At 33.7% G+C, this 24968-nt stretch overlaps 1 long non-coding RNA gene across 1 annotated transcript; it reads left to right on the top strand.

Annotated features, from left to right (window-relative positions):
- Positions 1–3831: 3831 nt before the first annotated feature.
- LOC128547073 (uncharacterized) lies at positions 3832–15543 on the top strand. The gene is made up of 2 exons (XR_008366311.1): positions 3832–4146; positions 15256–15543. It is a non-coding gene; the product is annotated as an uncharacterized LOC128547073 (long non-coding RNA).
- The last annotated feature ends 9425 nt before the right edge of the window (positions 15544–24968 follow it).

Here is a 24968-nt window from a genome sequence, read left to right as displayed (position 1 = left end):
GCAGAAAAATGGTGGTTTTGAATGTGTATGTAATTCATATTGTATTTCTCTTAATCAATCAATGAATATGTAAAAAAATTAAATGAAACTATGCTGATGTAACGATGTAATCATGCCCGCGGAAATATTAAAAATTCACTTCTTTTTTCTCCCGTATGAAAGTCTTCCCGTTTATATAAGTAGCTTATTCTTATCAGCTCAAATTCAATAACCTTGAATTTGTCGGTGCTGTTTTGTCTTCCGGGTGCATTTAATGATTGATAAAAATAAACACAAAAAGTTTCTTATTTGTTCAGAGTCCGCACGTGTTCAAGTGGAAAAAAATCTCTATATACAATTCAAACAAAGTGATGTGTTAAATGGGATGCACAGTATTTGATACGCATACATCTATTTACACTGATGTAGGGGTTGGATTTGAGGGACAACGTTCTCCGAAACGAGGCTTTACCTGCTGTATTTGTATCCTTTAAATAGTCACAGGACAAAACCTTCTCTGCTTCGTTTTTCTCTGCCAGGATCAGAATATTATCCACCAAAGAATAGGTTTTGCCTAACCACTGATTCTGATTCTCTATATTTTAGTGTTTGCAGCTTTCGTTCTCGTCATAATACGTTTATTACCTAGTGTTATTGCATTTTAATGTAGAGTGTAAGCGGTTCTGACTGGAGTAGACCTGCAGGTAAAAGTAGATGCCTATCAGATTATTCACATATGAAACACAAATGATCCATTTATACACGTTTGTCGGGAATATTGTAAATCAAAACATATATTTTCTGTGATTTACATATCGTATCTTTTTGTACCTTAACGTGTGTAAGGGTTTTTCTTTGTGGGGATTATTTTCATTGTAACTCTGGAACATTATTGTGATTACGAGTGTAGCTTGTTGTCTCTAACCAGTTTCTCCCTAGCTTTTGGACACTTTAAAGTTCAAAGGCGGCTCCCCAAAGTCGTTCTTATTGGTTGTTTTTACCTTTAAGTATTTAAAAAGATACAAATTCTTACAAACACTACTGTAATGGTCCAGTTTGAAACAGCTGCGTTCTTAAAACATGTTTTTCCTATAGGATGTTTGTCATAGTTCAAATCTCTGATCAGAAGAACTGAAGGAACTGAAGCACCTGTCCACTGAGCAATGATTAGCAGGGTTCAGCTCATTCACAATTAGTAAAACCACTTAGACATATCATGGTACTATACAACAGTTGAACAAGGCTATTAGAATCTATGTGCCATTGAATCGCGTGCAACTTGTGCAATTGTTTGTTTTTATGAATCATAGGAATGATTTTGGGAAGTGTCAGTCGGTATATGTTTAGCTTGTTGTACTCATCTGTACACTAAATAAGTGTTCGTACTCAAAGTAACTCAAATGTAAAATTATTATTCTTGAAATTGTGTTCCTGTTTACCGAATGTTTAAATAATGCGCAAAATCATGTTTGCAATAACAAAAAAATGGGGAAAAAAAACGTTTAAAAATCTTCAATACATGCCTTGGGTAACGTTGCTTTGTGGGCCCCAGTTACGGAATCTATATATGTTTGTCGTTTCAAAGAACAACAGAATGGTAAATAAAAATTGTACCGGAATCGTTAAGTCATCACATATGTAAACATTACATTTAGTCTTCGTGTTATGCTTGTTATGCAAGAATAGCGACAATACACTTTTGTTTTGTGTATTAACGTTTACAGAAGCCCTTGGGATATGCTTGTGACCTTGACCATCGGTCTCGTCACAAAACATTCCCGCGGGCTTCTGCAGACGTTAGTATACAATAAAAAACGTGTATTATATGTATAACGGCAATATTTTCAAATGAACTCGGAGTGGAGAGCAAGTTTATATTATTTTTGTAATATTCACAAATATAGATGCGTATGTAACAAAACGTTTATTATTTTTGCATCGAGAAAAATGCATTCGTCCTTCCGCTGCTGACTCAAACACATTTCACAATACAAAGCTAGTAACATACAAATATTTGCATATGTTTTTTATTACACATCAAATATTGCGGTAAAAAGTTCATTATTGTCGATTAATGTCTATTTCTGCAGTGGCAACAAACGTATATTCGAAAAATATGCGCTCTTTTTTTCTTGTAGAGTAATTTCTGCTTCAGATTTCTTATATATCCTTATAACCTATAACTATAAAGCATAGATTTTACATTTAAAGTCTGCAGACAATTCCATAATTGATATTTCATTTAATTATCATGAATTATACCATAGCAGTCAATTGGTATCATGCCACATTTGAGCCAAACGAAGAATATTAAGAACCACCTAATTTGTTTTGTGGGTATCCAATAAACAGGATATGGTGTGAATATATAATGTTAGGTGGTATTCAATAATTTGCGGATCGTGTGGTAAATTTTAAAAAGGTATGACCAAATACGTCAATAAACCTTTTATTACACGAATTATAGTATTTTTTTTTTCATAATTGACAATATGTTGTAGCAATATGATTAATATAAATTTTCAGGAGCGAACGAGATTTATTAAAAGATCCGGCATTCGGTATGATTGGTCTTAATTATTGCATTTTTGGCAAAAAAAAATAACTTTATATTTCATCGTGTGTTAAGGTGGGACCTTTGCCAGTTTTCTGTTTACGTAGGAATGTCAGGTGTGTTTTAGTTATTTCAATTCATTCCACAAAACCACATATAAACAGGTTCTATTTCGCTAAATTCATTGAAAAATAGAAAATGAGCCGAACCAGTATTAAAAACAAAATGGCAACATTTATTCTATAGCTTACATACGTTTTAACCATGCTACTTTAATGATTATTATATTACTGTGGTTTGTACCTTACATTGTTTCAATATCTAACGGATGAATACAACAAAAAAAACATATCTTAGATCTTAAATCAGTATACCTGTAATAAAATCGTTTAATAATAGTATATTGTCGTGTATAGTTAATTGCGTGCAATGCACAAAATAAAGTACATTGGTAAAATGATTTAGGTATCCAGCCAATTCTATTTCCTTCGTTAGATTCCATACTAGGCACAGACTTTCATACTGTGGTTCTTGTACAAAAAATAGTAAAATATTCCTGAAATTTTGATCCATGTGTGTCAAAACTTTACCGGGTCTTACTGAGTCCCTAATTTTGTATCACTTTTAGATATATTTCATAAAGTACTCAAGGACAGATAATTGACCTTTTCAAGTTTATAGCGCCCCATTGCCTAACTAATTGTAGCTTAAACTTGAATTTAATCTTTGTAATATCTTTATTTTAGAAGTGCCATATATTTTGGACATTTTGATGTGTTTTAGTTGATAATAGTTTTCAAAATGTATATATTCATACCTACAGTTAACACCTAGGTTCAGTTTCTTTATTTTATTCCATTCTGATTCCCAAATAAATGTGGAACATCTAAATATAATGAATTTGCAAAGATGTTGCACAGACGGTTTGCAAACAGGAATATGTATATTTAATCAAGACCAATTTGCTATTTCAGTTTATAATTATGGTGTGGGACATTTTCTAGACAATGAATAATTATTATTGGAACTATGGTATGAGCAATGAAGAAACGTATATATGTCATAGTTTAATGTGTAGTTATCGATTATACCGCTTAGGATTCCCTTTGGTTGTAAGATTCTTTCAGGTAAGGAAGCCTTTCAGGTAAGGAAGCCATTCGGGTGGCTTGCGGAAGGTTTAAACAATGCTCGGAGAGGCACCTGGGGACTTTCTCGACCGCAAAAAATAGAAGATCGCCATATGTATACAGCATAAATGTGACAGTGTAACATTAAACCCAATGATAAAGAAAGTTGAACAATAACATAATTGAAACTGATAACTGAAGTATCATATTTTGTTGGTCTGCAACTTCATCTTTTATACTCTTTAGTCAGTTGCAACGTAGAATTATATGAATTTATAGGACGGACCATTTCAGGTCAAGTACTATGAACTTTGACATGACATTGTGAGCTACCTTTATTAGACCTGACGTCTGGGATCATTTTTAATATAGTTTAAACATAGTTTAATAGTTTAGATTAATTTTGCACTGTTTTTATGATGTGTTTAGGTGGAGTATGTGTGATCATGCCAAAGGAGGGAAGGAAAGTCATGTACTTACTAGTTCGTAAGTAAATCAATGAACCAAGCATTAAAGAAGAAATATTCTGACATATTACGTTCTGCCTTGCAAATATACAAGAACAAGTAATATAAGAGCTCGTAAGTGACCCGGAAATGAATAATAAAGACAATGACACAATATACAATATCATTTGCATTTTTGTCTTTGATATTTATTGTGTACTAGATAAGCCACATTTACTCTATTGAAAGGTTCTCTTTAAATTGATATTGTATATGACATTTTTTATTGCAATGGTACATTTTTCAAATTGTTTCCATACCATACAGGTGACAACGACAAATGGCAATTATCCTGAATCTACCTGCACGAAATAAAACGCTTTACTATTGTTTAGGTTAAAGCTTATCGCAAATAGTGCACAAGTTGTTTGACAAGCACTTTGAAGTGTTTCAGTTGATAACAGTTTCCAAAATGTATATATTTGTATTAACACGTAATACATGGTTTCATTTTCTTTATTACATTCTTTCCATTTGCACATAGTTTCACTTTCTGACTCTTAGTAGTAAACTATTTGACATTGACAGAACCCAAAAGGAAATAAAACAGAAGAGAAGTTTAGATTGATTATAAATGAAAATCTAACGTTCAATATTGTACGTCTTGTACACTTTGTCTGTATATGTTATTTAAGCTCATGGTTTGATCACAAGTTTTACGTTGAACTTGACATTATCATTCTATTTTAAACACGAAAGCTAAAGCTCTATTGGCTCCGGTGTTACCGGCCCCATTTGAATGATAGCTAGAATTAATTAACATCTATTTTTTTTTAGTGATATATAAAAGTCAACAGTTGGGTCCGAAGTCGATTGTCAGGTTGTGAAGTAGAAAAAGTGTCTTTTGGCACCCAACTGTTTTTTACCACTTTACTAATTAATGGTCTAGTGGGGTTACCCCTATGCAACTTGCCTAATGTGTTAGGAACTGGTAAGTGGGTCACTTTGATTATAACTGATTGGTGGGTCAAAATTTTATATAAAATTTATATAGGGACCCATTATTTAACCAAATATATATATATATTATTCAATGAATGACTATTCAATGCTAAAACTACAAGAGCGATTTCATGCCTTTTGCCATAAACCAGGGATATTGGTAAACTTTCACATATTAGACCCTTTTTTGCTTTCAAGCATGTTGTCCATTTTATCCCTGATGTGGCGTTTTGTTTTTCTAAAATGCAGACAAAAGCAAAAGGATTTTCTTCCTACTTGCTATGTGATGTTACCGAAAGTAAACTATATCGAGATATTTTCTTGAGATGTTTCAAACAGATTAAATCGCTTACGTCCTATTTTGAGAAAGTGTACGTATTTAATATAAAATGTTCAGTTCAAAATTCATGCTTTCCTTCTAAATTTTAGAAGCCATATACTAATGGATACCGAATTCACTGAAAGTGCACAAACTATCAAGAAGCACATATTCAGAATTTGAAAAATGTATATGAAAATAAACTTAACACGCAAATTAAAACTGATTGAAATTGCACTTTATTTATGTTTATTGAAAAGTACATAATACAGCCTTTCAGGAAACTTAACCAGTTTCATTCCTCGATAACTTGCCTTAAGAATATTTTAGTTTTCCAATTTCTGAGTACAGTTTAGGTTTTAACACAAACTGATAAGCCCAACAGCATTTTGGTACGAGTCATGCCTGTTATACTAGGGAGTAAAAGCCAAGTCATCACAAAAGTGGGTTTTGCAGCTAAACATTTAATTTTTCCGTATGTAACTTCCTCCTTCCTATATAATTATCTTTAATTTTTTTCCCTGTTGCATTTTCTCTTCCGGATACGTTCATTAATGATCAAAGTAAGGACAAATGAAGATTAGTATGTTTTAGAGTCTTATTTTATATCATTAGGTTAACCAAAACAAAGTTACAAAGGTTCCAAAACAAATTTACAAAGGTTATTTGTATGTGTTTTGACCACAAAAAAAATATTGGTTCAGCAGGTCGAAACTTTTTTATTTTCTTTCCAGTTCGGCTAACATCAGAATATCACTACTATGAATATTTTATACTTGCCTGAAAGCTAATTCTGAGATTTTTTAGGTTTTCTCTTTGTCTATGTACGTTTATAATATTACCATGAGTCCATGAGTTATTGCATTCCAATGTTAGATGTTCAGTGCAAGGATAATTAGGCGCCTACCTGATTATTCAATAATGAAACATTCATTTGTATTTTGGGTTTACATACAATGTTGTCTTGCAAGCTGTCTGTCTTTATATGTTTAATGTCTCTAGTCAGAGGAGGTTAAATAATGGAAGGACATTTATCAGCAGATCCAAACACTTCCTTGGTCTTTAAGAACAAGTATTATCTATGTGAAGATTCATTTGCATTTTGTCTCAGCTTATTATACCTATATGATGTTCCAAGAACCGCTCCTTGGCCCGTTATTATCAAAGTTATGTGTCTGAAACTTTTAAGCGCAACATTTTCAAATTTTTATCATTTAAATTTGGTTTTGATGCACCTATTTTACTTAAACAGCGCACAATGTTTTGTCCATCCGCAAAAGGCGCGGGAAATATGGTAACGTCCTCAATCCGCTTCTCCGTCTGTAACATTTATGAGGATAATAATAGAAAAGGCACTAATATGACCTGAAAACATCTAGCTTACTTTTAGTAGAATTTACTTGCACGGGGTATTACTTTAAAATTACACGAAGGAATTATTCAAACTGCTTTTCAGTGTCAGAGAATGTTACTGGGAAAATGTGTTTGCCTAAACACAAATCTGCGCTGTCTCATTCTTGATTTTTTTCCCTTTATATTTTACAATACTTATAAAAATAGTTACTAATGACTGTTTAAGGGACATTGTTCATATTTCATACAATGATAATGGACATTAAAGGAAAGAGCATTGTCAAAGAGTCATAACTCTACCATATATATCCCAATTTAAATTATACCCCTTTATTATAATGTATCCTGTTTGCCTAAAATAAAATTCAAAAACTATTCAGGGTATTTAGTTCATTAACATTACGAAGAAGTGCCTTTTGCAGGAAACATAACTCTATCGTCTCGGTCAATACACTATTAATTCAATTCCTATTGTTAGTCACCTTTCAAACGAAGCGAATGACAATGTCTTACTTAGTTCTTGTTTTAAGTGCTTAACTTGTACAACATTGTATTACTATAACTGACATATGTTTACAAAAGGTGGGAAAAATTAATTCTATGTACGGACTCCCAAGATCACAATATGAGTAGTGATAGACTATAAGTAGTATGAGAAAAGTAGGAAGAAAATTCCAGTATATGTATTTAATTTAATTATCATAAGACCATTAGTATGATGCTGTGCATGTATATATGAGCAATATGAACAAATATGATGACACAGTTTGTTTGTTTGTATCCAGTAAACAGATTGTGATGTAAACATCGCGTGTCGGGTGTCAATAATGAATGAACCGTTTAATGCCTGAACAGTTTGTAGGAACAAATACGTCAATAAGTAAGACAATTTGTTGATCTACATAAATCTTTGCATTCAACCCATAGACTTAAGTTGACCCTAACTCTTATGTAGTACTAGCCTTCTGTAAGGACTGGGGCTTTCAGTTTTGCGTCAGAACTACAGATAAAAATGGTTCCTTTTTATAATCAAATTTTCTTTCAGCTAAATTACTTCTTAATTCTAGGACAGAAACAAGAGGACGTTTGGCTGCAGAATTGCTTATATTTCCCAGACGTACACATATTGCTAAACAACATACCAGAATTATACGTTTTTTTTGTCGAGCCGATTTTCAATAAACTGAATTTTAAGGCAAAATTTGTAACAAAACTTGATGTGGGTTTTTCCGTTCTGACGTCACAATATCGTCTCTGACGTCCTAAGCATTTTCTGGATGCAAAGTGACAATTATTTTGTATTTTTCATTGATATGACATTCAGAGCGTAGGAAAGGAAAAATGCCGAAAGCACCCGGAAGTGGGCGTTGCACGAAAAGTGACGTCAGGGGCCATGTTTGTGACACAATAGCAAATAACACGAACAATATGGCGACAAAGTAAAACCGGAACTCAATCGCATATATTTTGAATTTTGTACAGTATAAATTTCAGGACGAAACACGGCAAAAAATTTGGGGCGCATTTCACCTTAAAGGAGAAAAAAAATAAAGCATGGTTATGGTAACATATTTCAAAACATGTCGGCGTTATATGTCGCAGTCTGTGTAGCACACGCGAGGAAATTCGTTATGAAACTGAATCAAGTGAGGAAGATATTTAATTAAAATGACAGCCATTTTCCCATGGTAACGTAAATCACTATGGCGGATTTATTTTATTTATAGAATTTTGTTTGAATTTCCTCAATTTTGAAAATTGATTTTTATTCTTTTTCCATCTTTTCTGAGAATGGAAGTAAAACTTTGCATCCTAAAATGAAGAAATCAAGGAAATTAATCTATCTATTTAAAAAAGCCTTTGCTAAATACTGCTTTGTTAGAGAACGTAAATAGCATAAATATCAATTTCTTCGTGGCTTATTCTAGTTCTCAAAAAATATTAACCAATATATTGTGTTTAAAAGTACCGGGTATTTCTGTTGAAAATCAATATTTTTCGGCTGCCCAATATATCACACTGAATGCATAGATATCTTCTTCCAGGATAATAACTACTTCTACATATGGAACAAACATTTATTCAAAGTTTTCAATTACGAGCACACTAAATGAACGTACATAATATATAGAGGAAACAGATTTTAAGAGCATAGTTATAACAATAATTCAAACTCTAATAACAGACACATATAATTTTGGTAACATGTTCGTATTTTAGGCTGTAAATTACTTTTAAAAAAAACATTGTAGCTTTATAGAAAATTCCCCTAACACTATGCTATGATGTGTCTACGGGAATATCTTTCGATAGCGTACCTTCACCTAGGAACTGTAGACACAGGCTTACATATACTTTTTTGAAAAAGTACATTTGGTCACCTATAAATGCATTTGCTACTGAAATCGTATATGTCATTAAGATAATACACAAACTATACACCATACGGTATTATGTTTAATGAAGTTTACGCGTGAAAAGGACACTGGAAATGCAAGGCACTGGACGAAAGCTGTTTTGATTTCAGACCTATAAGAGCCGCAATGATTTCTGGCGCTATCAATAAACATATCAGGTGATATGCACCGTACAACCTTGAGGTAACTTCCTGTTTTTCGGTGTGAATTTCATTTCTTTCGTTTTGTTCCCTGTTGTAGTTTCTCCTCCTGATACGTTTAGAAGTAAAATCAAGGATTACTATAGGTTTCAATTTTTTAAATGTTCAATTATCTTGTTAATAATTTAATGTCTTTCCTTCACATATATATAACAAAGTGTGCCTTTATCGTGGCTTTATGAATTTTGAAATGAATCTCTGTTCAATTCTACCTTTAAAACTTTTGTATTTGAATCTTCAATAATTAACTGTTATTTCCACTTTTTTGAATATTTTACTGGCCGAGTCTCTGTGGAAATTCATGTATCATTTGATCCAGTTAATTAATGATGAGTTTATGTGTATTATCTAAAATATAACGTCTACAACTATTACATTGAAAAATAGAATAATAATGTATATTATCTAACATTCATAGACGTATTATTTCATGATGCACTTTTATCAGCCATTTATGGCATCTAAACGTCGACGTCCATTTGGCGCGTCAACGTCATTTCCGTATTTCAGGTTAGAGACCACCAATTGTTTTCCCATAGACTTACGTTGTAACACTATGGCGTGTACGGCCTTCCATACATCGAAACATGTATATCTAATTACAAGTTTTTCAAGAACTATCTTAGTTCTACCAAAATATCGGACGAAAAACATATGAATAGTGATACTTTATTTAAGTAATTTTCGTGTGAATGAGATGACCCCCTGTTTACATCATTGACATGGCGGGAGAAACTCGTTTGATAAAACTTTTTTTCAAAACACATAAAATGTAGCAAATTTTGTCAAAATGTATAATAAAATACTGTAAATGCAGTAAAAAAATATCAATTTTGAAAAAATAATCACTTCCTGGGTTTGTTTACATGACTGACCAATCAGAACGCACAGACGTTACCTTATTCCCAGGTGTACACTTACCTCATTCCCAGTAAGTTCCCTGTACTTTTTTGAATTGGTGGTCTCTGACCTATAGATGAATGTTTCGTATCACGTTTTCCATTTTTACAGTGATATTGTGAAACATGATCCAATACCAAATGTCTTACAATGTTTCATAAAGAAATGTTCAGTTTTAAGAAAGATATGGACAGTTTACTGAGGCCACCCCCTGTCGATTTATATGCCCATACTCAGTCCCTGTCGTCGTCAGATTGCATTTTTTCGTGAAAAATTCAGTTATCTGCATTTGATTTGACTTTAAAGCTGAAATGCGATTCATTCCGTAAAAAATAGAAATAGGGTCCAATAATTTTGATCACTCTCTAACATTACAGAGATAAAAATGATCCTTTTTGGCCCAAAAACTCAGATAAAAATGGGCACATCTGTTAAAAAAAGAGGCCACAATTTAAAAAAAAAAATCAAATTTCACGCTTATTTTTGCACGAAAACGTCTTTCTACATCATTTACAACAGATTTATGGCCATTTACATTACCTGTGATGGCTTCCGACGAAAGTCATGTTTTAGCTCTACTATAGGTTAGAGACCACCAATTGTTTTCCCATAGACTTACGTTGTAACACTATGGCGTGTACGGCCTTCCATACATCGAAACATGTATATCTAATTACAAGTTTTTCAAGAACTATCTTAGTTCTACCAAAATATCGGACGAAAAACATATGAATAGTGATACTTTATTTAAGTAATTTTCGTGTGAATGAGATGACCCCCTGTTTACATCATTGACATGGCGGGAGAAACTCGTTTGATAAAACTTTTTTTCAATACACATAAAATGTAGCAAATTTTGTCAAAATGTATAATAAAATACTGTAAATGCAGTAAAAAAATATCAATTTTGAAAAAATAATCACTTCCTGGGTTTGTTTACATGACTGACCAATCAGAACGCACAGACGTTACCTTATTCCCAGGTATACACTTACCTCATTCCCAGTAAGTTCCCTGTACTTTTTTGAATTGGTGGTCTCTGACCTTCACGTGTCATTGTGTATGTTATTGTCAACTGAAGAAGCTTATTAAAGCGAAACATGTTTTGACAAAACTGTGTTGGTTTATGAATTTTCAACATTATATAGGTTTCAATCTCATTTTTTGTATCAAAAGGAGACAAAACCCTTAATGAAACATTGAAAAATTAAAATGTTATGTACATTTGATAAGAATTTGACAGAAACATTTTAGTTCAAAAAGTAAACAACCTTTTTGTAAGTTTTTCCTGTTCTGCTAAATACAATATATCCTTTCCGCAACTGTAACGTAATAAAACCTACTAGCATCTGATGGCCCTTTTACGCTTCCGTAGAATCAACATTTAATATAAGAAAGGTCATTTGAAAATAAAGCTTACATATTTCGGTCAACAACTCTCAAATACGGAAATATCTGACATCTGGGGCATATACTGACTTTAAGGCGACGTATAAAAGGACCAGTTTAAGGGTCTGACGAAGTTCCAAAAATCTTCATATACCAGTGTGAATAAAGGCTGACATGTTATGCTCAAGCCCAGATATTTTCAAATCGTAAGAATCTACATTAGCAGCGCATACATTTAAACAGCGTGAACCCTGCACGTGAACATTGAATGTAGACCAATACAAATGCGACTTTTGTTTTCAAGTTTTTCCTATGCACTTTCATTTTCTTCACTTTCCGGGAAAAGCTGAAGGTCGTCTGACTTCATTTTCTGTGATCATGCGTATGAAAAAAATGTGCCAGTTGTCCGAACTAGTTTTTGTAGTTTTCGTTTTATATTTGTTCTATATCATTTATTACTCTGAGAACAACATTCCGTTGCAAGTGAATCTGTCTCGACTGGCACTGAGAGGAATAGATTATTCTCGTGTTTGTGAATATGTTTTACCACGTTGTTTTTTTTAAACAAAGGTTTTAGTTTTACGTCTCTAGTCAGGAGATTTTTTTTTCTATTTGGGTTTTACGGCGCACAAACACAGTATAGGTTATATAGCGCCAAACAGGACTACAAATTTTGGTTTCATATCTCATTTACATCGAAATAAAAACATGAGGTATGGAATCAAAATTTGCACACCATGGAATCACAGAGTTACAGCAAAACCAAGTTTTAAGACCCTATTAGTCGCCTCTTACGATCATGCAAGGGTAAGGCAGTGGTTCCAATTCTTTTCATACACAGATCGTCCCAGAACCATATGGGGCGTCTGGTCAGGAGAAGTGAAATAAGATGTGTATTAAATGACATAAATTGAATAACAGGTGGGCAAGAATGTATATAAGCTAAAGAAGTCTAAAATACCTGATACACTAAATATGTATTAACTAAGCTTCTTTAAAACATTACTTATTACAACTAATATCACTTTCATTGCGACATCTAGAGTACATTTATTGTGTCGCCCTCCTACACTGTAGGCGTAGATGAAACTTCAGTAGGAATGGAGTAAAGTCAATGCAGGCAAACCCCCAAATTTACTTTTGAATAGTACACGGCTACTAAACGCTAGCGCCACCACCAAATTGTGGTGATAAGGAAAAGAGCTATCGACATTTCCGTGGTGCAGCTATCGCCCGTTTCTACTTGTAAACATATGAGTAAAATTTATATTTTATCTTGTATTTTTATTGATAGAACTTTTTTCGAAAATCGGAGAATGTAGTTCCGTGTAAGGAAACTTTTACTACAGGTTGACGGTAATTTCATTAAAATATTATGCAAATTGTGGTGCCAGGAGCTTTTCTCCCGAATCTGACAGTGGCATATTTTCATATCGGCCAGTAATCGAACACCATTCCGAGGAATGGACACACTGTAAGAACATACCTGCGCATGCAAATGGTGTAGAAATGAATTACACGTATTCCTATACACCAAAGAATTACGAAAAACACAGTAAAAAGTTAAAACACGACTATTTTTTAAAGTGATGGCGCTATCACTCAAGTGATGGCGCTATACAGTAGTGGTGGCGCTGTTGTATATGATTAGTGGCTAATATATTCAATTTTAATATATGAAAATGTCTGTCTGCAAGCCACGGAAATTTCTACAATAATCGATGTTATCAGCCTATCCCACACTATACCAAAAATACGTTACTCAAAAAAAAATACATGTAGCAACCTCTACATGATCGCAAAATTATCTACATGTATAACATTATGGAATGTTTCATAAAGGTAAATAAACTATAATCGTGTTTTTCTTCTTAAATAACATAATTCCTTGCAGGAAAATTATCAATTAGAAAATATTAGTGTTTGTTTTGTTCCGAATGCGTCAGCAGTTCGTATTATTGAATGCCTTAACAGCGCCACCACTACTGTATAGCGCCATCACTAGAGTTATAGCGCCACCACTTTTAAAAATCCTGGTAAATTTCTTCTAACCCGAGATTCTATTATTCATGGTGTGTGTGTGTGTGTGTGTGTGCGTTTTAATTGTTTATCATTTCTACACAATTTGCATGCACAGGAATGTTCTAACAGTGTGCCTATTCATCGGAATGGTGTTCGAATACTGGCCGATATGAAAATGTTCCACTGTCAGATTCGGGAGAAAAGCTCCTGACACCACAATTTGCATATTATTTTAATGAAATTACAGCCAACCTTAGTAAAAGTGTTGTTACACGGAACTACATTCTCCGATTTTCGAAAAAAGTTCTATCAATAAAAATATAAGATAAAATATACATTTTACTCACGTGTTTACAAGCAGAAACGGGCGATAGCTGCACCACGGAAATGTCGATAGCTCTTTTCATTATCACCACAATTTGGTGGTGGCGCTAGCGTTTAGTAGCCGTGTAGTATTTCAAAAACCTGTAAACAAATTATATATCAAAAATATACTGACACTTTTAAATATAATAATTATGAAAGTGCACACCACAGACAGACACTCCACATAACACGTCATATCGCGCGATATAAATAGGTATTCGGATAAAAAAGAGCATTGTCAATGAAACTGCCTGTCGCCAGAATATTAACGGCAGCTGGGGTATGTGATTTAATGAATGTCGCTATTGCCGTAAATTAAGGTATTATAAACTAGAGCTATCACTCATTGAAGTGATATATATCCCCACCAAAATCGTGCTTTATAAGTGAATGATGTTTGCTTAAGATACTGCTTAAGTCTCAGTCACACTATACCGTATAGCGTTAACGGACGTCCAACGTATAACAAAATTTTTAATCCGTCTTTGTCCGTTCGCATGCGTTTCTTTTCCGTTTCTCATGCGGCGCCTGCGCTCCTTGTCCGGCGACGTTCTTTCCATCCGGTGGAAGGTTTTTATCATGTTCAAAATTTAGAGCGTACACCACCTGACAAAGTTGTCCGTTAGATGTACGGTAGCAATGCACTGATATGCGTTTTGTTCGTTACTCGTGCATTCCCTATTCTGTGCTTGTCCGGTTCGCATCCATTCTTGTCCGGTGGACCTGATTCACGGCCGGACTACCACCGGACATGCAACAGATGTAACGTATGTTCAACGGACGATAACTGACAAAAAACGTTTTGTCAGTTTTTTATGCGTTGCGCTTACGTTTTACGCGGTACAAATCCGTTATAGTACGGTGATATCCGTTAGTTGAACGTTGTGCGTCCTATATGTGTGCGTTAATCTTGCGGTCATTGTGCGTTTTATGCGCCCCATACACCGATCGGGAGAGCAGCGAGCAGCAGCGGGGGATGCCTTTCGTCACTGGATAACTTTCTGCCGCAATTTTTCTATACGTTTGGCGTACGTTAACGCTTTACGGTGTAGTGTGACTGACACATTAAGGTGAAATACATTAAACTCCCGTAATAAAAAATATAGTACAAATTTAAAAATATATATTTGATTGGTTTCAGCTTTGCTTGACATCACTTCATTATTTGTTATTTCTTTCAGGTGGAAGTTCATTCAAGTGACCGGAATTTCGAAAGATGCAAGACATCATTCTACATCCATTCCGCAATATAAAAGTCTGAACATGTTTATATGTATATTTTAGGGGACAGTTTTTATTAAATTCAACTAATATAGCTACTTAAAGTGCAAATAAACAGAATTACTAATCAATGACCTGGAAATGAAACATTAACTAGGCTTAAAGGCATTTTGTATAATGAATACAATCTGTGATCTGAGATAGCTTTATTCCTTACCTAATATGTGAATAAAACTATACACCTGTAATACGGTTTGGTTTCGTGTATAGTTCATAGCGGACATTCAAGTGATTAGCAGGTCTTTAGTTTCGAAATATGCCAAATAACATTTTTCCAGGGTATCTTTTTTCGGATGTTTTTTATGCAGACCTTTATCGCCATGTTGTTTCGAATTAAGACCTTCGGTGGACTTTGTCAGAGTGTTGAAACGTTCAATGTCAAAAGATAAAAAATAAAGTTGTATCCGTTGGTAGCTCACCATGAGTTCGAAGATCTTAATGTGGGCCTCTGTGGTACACCTGCGTTCTTCGTCGTGCGTAGTCAACAGTTTTACAGTTTTATAAAACTTTTATTGTTGACACTCTAAATTTCACACTTTATGACACTTGATCATAATGTTTCCCCCACTAAATTTTCTGTGATTTCAAACTGTCTCGTATGGGGTCAAAAACTAAATCGCTAGGTCAAATAATAGAGAGAAAAAACTTTGAAATTACAGGATGCTGAAACTGTACAATTGTACAAGAACAACTTTAATACACATACCAAAGATTTATGGTGATGAGTTCCTCGACCATTGTGTTTTGAACTTGCAGGGGAGCATTTTGAGATAGGTGCACATTACGCTACGTGTGGTCTACGTTAATGATGTCATGATGTGCCCCGGTCGCCGTTATATGCTCCACTTTGCATGGAATCCTAATTATTAAACACATTTTACTGTTATTTAAGAGTAGTAGTCCTAAATGTCATTTAAAATGACGTTGAAAACACCGTGAATTGCTTTCCACAATCATCTATGTTATACCCAGTGTCTACGATTAGTGGGACAGCCCTCGTGTATGACCGGATTAAGGTACTTTGACGAGTTAACTGTCAAATTGATTACAAAATTATGTCTGTCTTACACCCATTTAGTTCTATCGTCGGATATCCATCGTGATGGCATGTAGAGTAGCGAGACAAGGCATAGGATGCAATGTAGAGTCATTGTAATAAGGTACTAGAGGATATCCGACGGATGTAGCAAACATGACTTGGCTTCTTTGCAATTACTGTCAGTCAAATGATTTGACGTCAGACGATAGCGCTGACAGACGTTGTCCGTATTGTTAAATAGGTATTGACGTAGAAATATCACCGTATACGTATTTTTCCATTGATGTGATCTTATTCTCAGGTCGTTTCCTCTGTTCGTCGTACCTGAATGAAATGTTAGGGTGGCATTAAGCCCAATCAAAAAAGTTGAAGAGTACTACATTTGAAACTACTTTATTGTTATGTCATATCTTGCTCGTCTTCAGCTTCCACTGTTATTTTAGTCATTTACTATATGCACTAGAATAACTTAACAGACCGGCCAATTCAAGCCAAATATTGGTCGTTTTGTAAGCCTTTCTATAAATTAAAATTAATTCGACACTATTTTCTATAATGTGTTTAAGCGGGGTATTGAATTTAATGTGTAACTATGCCAAATGAGGAATGGAACGTCATTGACAAGTATTTTCCGTTAAGTTAAATTCATTCTACAAAAGCACAAAATATATCCTTTTTCATCTCACGTAAAACACTGAACAAAGCAGTTATGGTATATTACATTCTGTCTTGCAAATATCTATACAAGAACAAATACAGTGATTATGGAGACAGTGACACAACATACACTGTAATTTGTATTTTGGCTTTGTATATTACATATGCAACATTTACCATTTTTATTGCAAAGGTTCTTTTCCCAGTGATATTGGATATGCAGTATTTACCACTTTGATTACATTGTTTTCATACCAAAAAGATGAATAATACAAATTATCTTGATATTGCATTCACTTAATAAAATGCCTCACTGCTGTTTAGGGTAAAGATTCATGATAGCAGGCAGTGCTCAAAATAAAATATCTTGGTATCTGGACAGCTTTCTGACGTGTTTCAGTTGATAACAATTTTCTAAAAGTATATATATTTATAACACATTGTTTCATTTAATTTCACCAGTTGGTACTGAGTTTCATTTACGGACTCCAACGTAAAAAGGTATTAATTAAGTATAGTAAGCTAAATAACATTGACAGAACCTAAATGGAGAGGAAAACTGGACAAAACTTCAGATGGCTTATAAACTTGTTAAATATTGTACGTCTAGTACCTTATTGCATGTATATCTGATCGGGAAGATCTAATATTAGTCGTTCCAGATCTAGTCTAGTCCAGATTTCAATAAATGTGAGAGGTACAGGCATTGTGTTAGTATTTGGTCCCATATACTTTTTTAGTATAATTTGGGTATGCTGAATTCAAAAATATATGTTGGCCATCTGACAAATGATTTTTTGTAGGTCAAAATGGCGGAAAACAAAATGGCCGCCAAATTGAGATATTTCTAATATAAATATATAATAGTACTACAATATCCAAAAATATGTGGAGATTTTTTATCAAAGTTATGTGTAACATAGTAACAGATTAAATTTACAACACTTTTTTCAAAGATAAATAGCTTTTAATCCAAGTGTGTGCTCCGTTAGGAGAAAAAAGCATTAAAAACCCACACTAACTTGACTATATCGCCAAAAAGATGATGATGATTATTAAATAAATCACGTTGGTTATAATTGCAAAGCCTTTGCTGAATACAGTACACTAATTTTATAGGACAGAAGCTCATCCATAAACTGTTCATATAATCATATAATTATTTCAAAATAATATAGATTGAAACATTTGCTTTCACAGTCCTATTTCATGTTAATTTCATGTTCATTTCGTGCCTCGAGTCCATACAGCTGGTAATGCTTTTATCGCATATACCTAATTTATATCTGTGCATAAGATCCCAGTCTTTTTACATTAACATCTGAGGGTCCTACATCCAGGTTTACACTTGCAAGCAATGAACTCAATACAAGCTTGAGGAATTGGATCACGGGTAATAAGAACTAGCTTAAGTGTGTTACCTGCCACCTTCCATCCCATGTCGTAAGGTGCAGGCAGGTCTGCATTGAGAACAGTTGATTGGTTCCATACCAGGGCTTGATAATGAGTTCTTTTAATGTGAAATGAGCAAGCATCACTGGTTGGGGGTATGTGTTCAGGACTTGTAGACCTGCCAAACATAACATTTTGAGCACTGTCAGTACTTACAGCATCTTGGCCATACATTTTGCAAATAAAATATTCACAGTTTTTCATTACTTCATCAGACAGTTGTCCATATCCAAGACCTTCTATCAGTTTTGCACTTGCTGTAAACACTTCAAATACAGATCTTTAGAGATTCCACATAAATTTGATGTTATGTCTCAGCCAGTGAGTGCATGAAAGGCAAGTAAATTTCTGCGCAACTCTTCAGTTATTGAGGAGTTATGTAACACTGTGTTCACTTGAATGTATTTTCGTCTCTTTCACTGTTCCAGCCATCATCCATACTGTTGCATTTATTTCCTGCAAGTGGCATAGTTAGAGCAAATACGGCAGTATCTCTGGCAGAAACAATTTGATCGTTTACTGCAGTGAACAGCATGGAGAATGATTCTTGTGTCAGCTCCCTCGCGTTTAGCCTTTAATTCATCCAAATTAAGTTCAATGGCAGAGTTTTCAACAGTTTCTTCTTCCTAAAAGCCGACACCAACAACCAACGTCCTTTCTGTAGGCGATTGCATGATCAGCTTCTGATAAAAATCTACTACGTCAATTTTATTTGCAAGTGCTAAAAAAGCTTCACCAGATTTCAAATAATTCATTGAAATTTGTAAACCACCCATTCCAGGGCACTGCCTATTTCAAATCCACAAACTTAAAGTAAAGAGCCTGGTGAACAGTTATAATTGAATGCGACTGTCCCAGTCTTTCTGATATATGCATACACTTCTGAACAACAGTGTTTAATGTGTCGATATTTCATTCCCAGTAAGATTCAGCGGAATAACATGACCAGTTTCAGGATCCATTGATTCCAGGTTGTTGTTTTGTTTTTTCAGCTAAAGATGTGTCTACTCATAGTATGTCTCTGTAGCTCTATGTGTGTCCTGTACTATAAAATAGGTTAACTAATGTTTTAACCTAGTCATCTAGTGCAATGTACTTGCAAGATCAATGTGTTTAGGGTTCCATCTTTACCATCACTCACTCCATAAACAATATCTTGTGCTACACTATTTTTGTTTGCCTATCAGATTCAGGATCTTTATGGTCAAATTCTTCATCTAGAAGCTCTTGGCCACCATACGTTAAATACAGAATCATGAAAAGACACTCCGGAACACAGTTTACTGAATCATTTTCAGTCACACTCAGTCCAGAATGTCCTTTCAGAGAGAACAAATTAGCCCTTAATTTAAGTGCAACATTTACTTATGACAAGAAGTCGTCACTGGAATTATATTTCTGTACTGTCAGCTGTTCATCACTATTACCAGCAATATTATAATGGGCATCTCTAAGCATTGACGCAGCACATTCATATAGAACAAAAAGTGCATTACTTTCATCAGAAGATATATGAAGTGGAGTTACAAACTAAAACTGGTTTCTCAGTTTATGCTGTATGGCTTCAGTACGTATGCGGTATCTGTTCCGACTGTTTGAAAGCTGCAGTACTTGCGATTTCATTGCAGCATACCCACGTTCATGTATAAGAAACATGATGGCAAGATCTGTATTTGAGTTGTCCAAACTCGGTTTTGTGGACTCCGTATCTAAATTTTTATGATAGTTGCCCTCTGTTGACATTAGAGAGTCATAATCGCATCCTTTAAAATACTATCACTGACTAGTTATGTAAAAGAGTTCTTCATTCTTCATGTTCTTTTTTATCCTGACAGAACATACACATTTCCCAATTTAGTAGGAGTATATGATAAGTTTGATGAGGATGCAGCTTTATCTGATGTTTATTCTATATTTAACTTAGCTTTGACTGGATTATATATAGTATGTATTAGTTCTTTGTGGACAAAATTAGAATAACACTTCCTATGGCAATGTATTTTGTCATTTTCATCAATTTTTTTCAATTCTACTAATGGCTTCATATTTAGAAAAAATCTCTAAAAGAAATCTTGATTCAGCAAACTCTTTTAGAGATGTTATGCCTTGAGGCTGTTTAGTTTCAAGTTGCCTTCTGACAAATGATCCATTATTTTGTGCTATCTTGAAATGGTCTCTTGAGATGCAAGTCTTGTCCATTCTTACTTTGGAATATTTTAACACCTATGGAAACAAAATAATATTTAGTACTTATCATTCACAAGCAATTATAGTATATAAAAAGCTAGCTTTAACAGATTCTTATAAATGAACTTATCACAGATACTGAAAGTTAAAATAAATACAATTTCACCAAATTTTGAAATATAACGAAGTATATATAAAGCAAAGCATCTCTAAAAAATTTTAGAAATAGAATATACATGTAAATTTGTCCTGTCTGTAAAAAATCCTTCGAAAAGTCCTGATTCCATGAAGTATTCTTGACACCTCTAAAACCTTAATGATCATGAAAGTGTGTGTCTTGTTAGAGTTAATTTGCATTAAACAACAGATAAAATACTCCAAAGATTTTAGATAAGGACTTTAACAAAAACATGATTTGACTCAGATTGTTATTGTGATAGAGACCTGGATTGTGTATACTGATTAAGTTCACATTAGCCTTAATCTTAATCCCTGTCACACTTAATTTTCATCAATTATTATGATGCTAAGGTATTAAAAAAAATGATTATTAATAAAAGTGATCGTACAAAGATAAAATGCGTTCTACATAGTACTTTGTTCATTACAGACAATGTCATGTTAATTAAGTTTTAACTTCCCCATTGTTTATTTTTTCTTAAATGACTATTTAAAAACTGCAATAACATTTCATCAAAAATATCATTTTCTTTTTGACATTAAAATTCCTGCGGAAGTTTTCAATCTAATACTTAGTCTCATTTTTCTATTCAATAAATGATGTTGGATATTTTTTTTATTTTTTTTTTTCTAAATTGTCTTCAAATTCCCCTTTATGAACCCCGTAAAGTTCACATTTTTAACTTGTGATATATTTTATTGATAAACATTCACTCAATCATACTAGTCACATGAAATAATTTGTTGAAACATATCTAAAGATAAAGATTTGTATAAAGTAATATCGATGGAATTTTTTTTTTTAAAAAATAGTGGTCATTTTGACCCCATTTTTAACCCTTTCAGAGGCATTTGCCAAATGGCCAACATATATTTTGGGATTCAGCATACCCAAAATATGTTAAAAAAAGTATGTTGGACCAAATACTAACACAATGCTTGTAACTTCTTAAATAAGCTTATATCTGCAAAATCGGACTAGACTAATCTGATCTAAAGTCAGGATCTGGTCACAAGGTTTACGTGAATGTAAAATTATCAATCTATTTTTAAACACGAAAACAATAGCTCTAATCAGTTTGTAGGTTAATTAAGTCAATTTATTGAACTCGGTGTTATCGGTCCAGTTTGAATGAAAGCAAGAGCACCAGTGTCTGGAATCAATTAACACCTTTCTTCTTCCAGTGATATATTAACTATTTAATGAATAGAGAATTCAGTGAGCGATTTTATGAATGTTGATTTAAACTAGTGGTATTGGCAAGTTTTCACATATATCATTTAAAATACTCTTTTACAACATATTTAACTTCACAAAGAAGCATGTCGTTCATTTTATCCAAGATGCTATTTTTATTTGTACACTGGGATTTTGTTTTTCTGACATGAAAACAAAAGGAAAGGGATTTTCTGTCTACCCGCCATCTCATGATGCAAGAAAATCTCTTCGAATATTTCTTAGAGATAGAAGCGTTCACGTCGTATTTTGAGAAAGTGTACGCATTTTAAGTATAAAACGAGGACATAATTATGTTCGATATTAAGAATTCATGGGTTTGTTCTAATTTTAGAAGTCAAATACTTATGGAAACCAAATTCACTGGAAGTGCCAATTTCAGTGCTGAAAATTATACAGATGCATAAATTCACAATAAAAAAAGTGTGTATGAAAATAAAGTAACACGCAAATTAAAACTGATCGAAATAACGCTTGCGAAGTGCCTAAACCAGCACTGTAAGGAAACTTAACCTGTTTCATTCCTCAAAACCAAGTCTTAAGAATATTTTAGAGTCTTTCAATGTCTGAGTGCAGTTTTTGGTATAACCAAACTGATAAGACTGACAGAATTTTGTTAGGAAACATGTCTGTTAATCATTTAGGCCATCACAAACGTAGATTTGTGTTGCTAAACATTTATTTCCGTATGTAATTTCCTCCTTTCGCTATCCAATTATCTTTAATTTTATTCCCTGTTGCATTTTCTTTTCCGGATACGTTTAATAATGATCAAAGTAAAGACAAATGAGCCGTGCCATGAGAAAACTAACATAGTGGTTTTGCGACCAGCATGGATCCAGACCAGCCTGAGCATCCGCGCAGTCTGGTCAGGATCCATGCTGTTCGCTAACGGTTTCTCTAATTGCAATAGGCAATGAAAGCGAACAGCATGGATCCTGACCAGACTGCGCGGAAGCGCAGGCTGGCCTGGATCCATGCTGGTCGCAAAGCCACTATGTTGGTTTTCTCATGGCACGGCTCAAATGAAGACGGGTATGTGTTTAGAGCCTTATTTTATATAATTATTAAAGTAATCAACTCAATCAAACCAAAAGCAAAGATATTAACAAAGGTTATTTGTATGTGTTTTTGCCACACAAAAATATTGGTTCAGCAGGTCGAAACTATATTAATTTTCTTTCCAGTTCTGCTAACATCAGAATATCACTACTATGAATATTTTACACTTGCCTGAAAGCTAATTCTGAGATTTTTTAGGTTTTCTCTTTGTCTATGTACGTTTATTACCATGAGTTATTGCATTCCAATGTTAGTGGTTCAGTGCAAGGATTATTAAACGCCTACCTGATTATTCAATTATGAAGCATGTTTGGTTCATTCATACAATGGTGTCTTGCAATCTGTTTGTCTTCAAGTGTTTAAGGTCACTACATTTCCAATGTGTTAGCAAATGGTTAGCAGATCAAAGTACTTCCGTGCTCTTTGGAGCTACTCGCCCACAGTTTGGATGAAAATTTTCAACATGTTCATTTCCACCAAGTATGACATAGAATATATATACGACACTGATAAATGATGAAAATAAAAGTTGGAGAGGTAAAAATGCAGAGAAAATTAGCATTATTAACGGTTTACTACCTTCTGCACAATATGTTTTGTTATTCATAAGAATATCTTGCAAAAACCATATGTCAATAAATTTGTACCAAAGGTCAATTTAAGAATACTTACTTAAAGAGAAATTATTTTTCGCCTAAAATGTGTTGGGTTAGTCCTTTTAAGAACATGTCACCTTTTCACAGTTGTGATATTTACTCTTAATATAGTCTTATAATTCATTATTTGAATGGCAGTGTATTTCGGTTAACTTGTTTTATTCTATTTGTTAATATGATGTTTCGATATATAACACATTGATGAGACTTTAATAAAGATTAAAACCTTAGTTTTTAGCTCGAATATACGAAGTATATGGAGAGCTGTCCTACTCACCCCGGCGTCGGCGTCTTTCCGCGTTCCCACCTTGGTTTAAGTTTTTTTACACTTTCTCTTTTTTCTCCTTATCTCTTTAATTACTTGATGGATTTGTTTCAAACTTCAAATAGTTATTCCTCATCATCACCCACATCATATGGCACAAGAGCCATAACTCTCACACCAATATTTCATGAATTATCCCCCCTTTTTACTTAGAATTTCATGTTAAAGTTTTGGTGCACTTTCACTCTTTCTCAGTTATTGCTATCTGGATTTGATTCAAATTAAAAATAGTTGTTCCACATCATCACCCACATCATATGACACAAGGTTCATAACTCTGGCACCAATTTTTCATGAATTATGCCCCCTTTTTACTTGAAATTTCAGGTTAAAGTTTTGGTGCACTTTCACTCTACCTCAGTTATAAATAAATGGATTTGATTTACACTTAAAATAATTGTTCCACATCATCACCCACATTATATGACACAAGGTTCATAACTCTGGCACAAATTTTTCATGAATTATGCACCCATTTTACTTAGAATTTCAGGTTAAAGTTTTGGTGCACTTTCACTCTAATCTCTGTTATTACTAAATGGACTTGATTCAAACTTAAAACAATTGTTCGACATCATCACTCACATCATATAATGCTGTGCATGTATATATGAGCAATATAAAAAACTGAAGTATGACACAGTTTGTTTTGTAGGTATCCAATAAACAGAATCAGCATCGCATGTCGGGCGTCAATAATTAATGAATCGCTTAATGTCTGACCAAATACGTCAATAAGTAAGACAACTCATAGACTTTACACTATTTAACTCGTGTGTATAGCTGAACTATCCGTCCATAGATCGTACATTTAAAAT

The sequence above is a fragment of the Mercenaria mercenaria genome, chromosome 11 (genome assembly GCF_021730395.1).
Source record: "Mercenaria mercenaria strain notata chromosome 11, MADL_Memer_1, whole genome shotgun sequence".
Taxonomy (NCBI): Eukaryota; Metazoa; Mollusca; class Bivalvia; order Venerida; family Veneridae; genus Mercenaria; species Mercenaria mercenaria.
The sequence above is the reverse complement of the archived record's forward strand: the minus strand, read 5'-3'. Positions and strand labels throughout refer to the sequence as shown.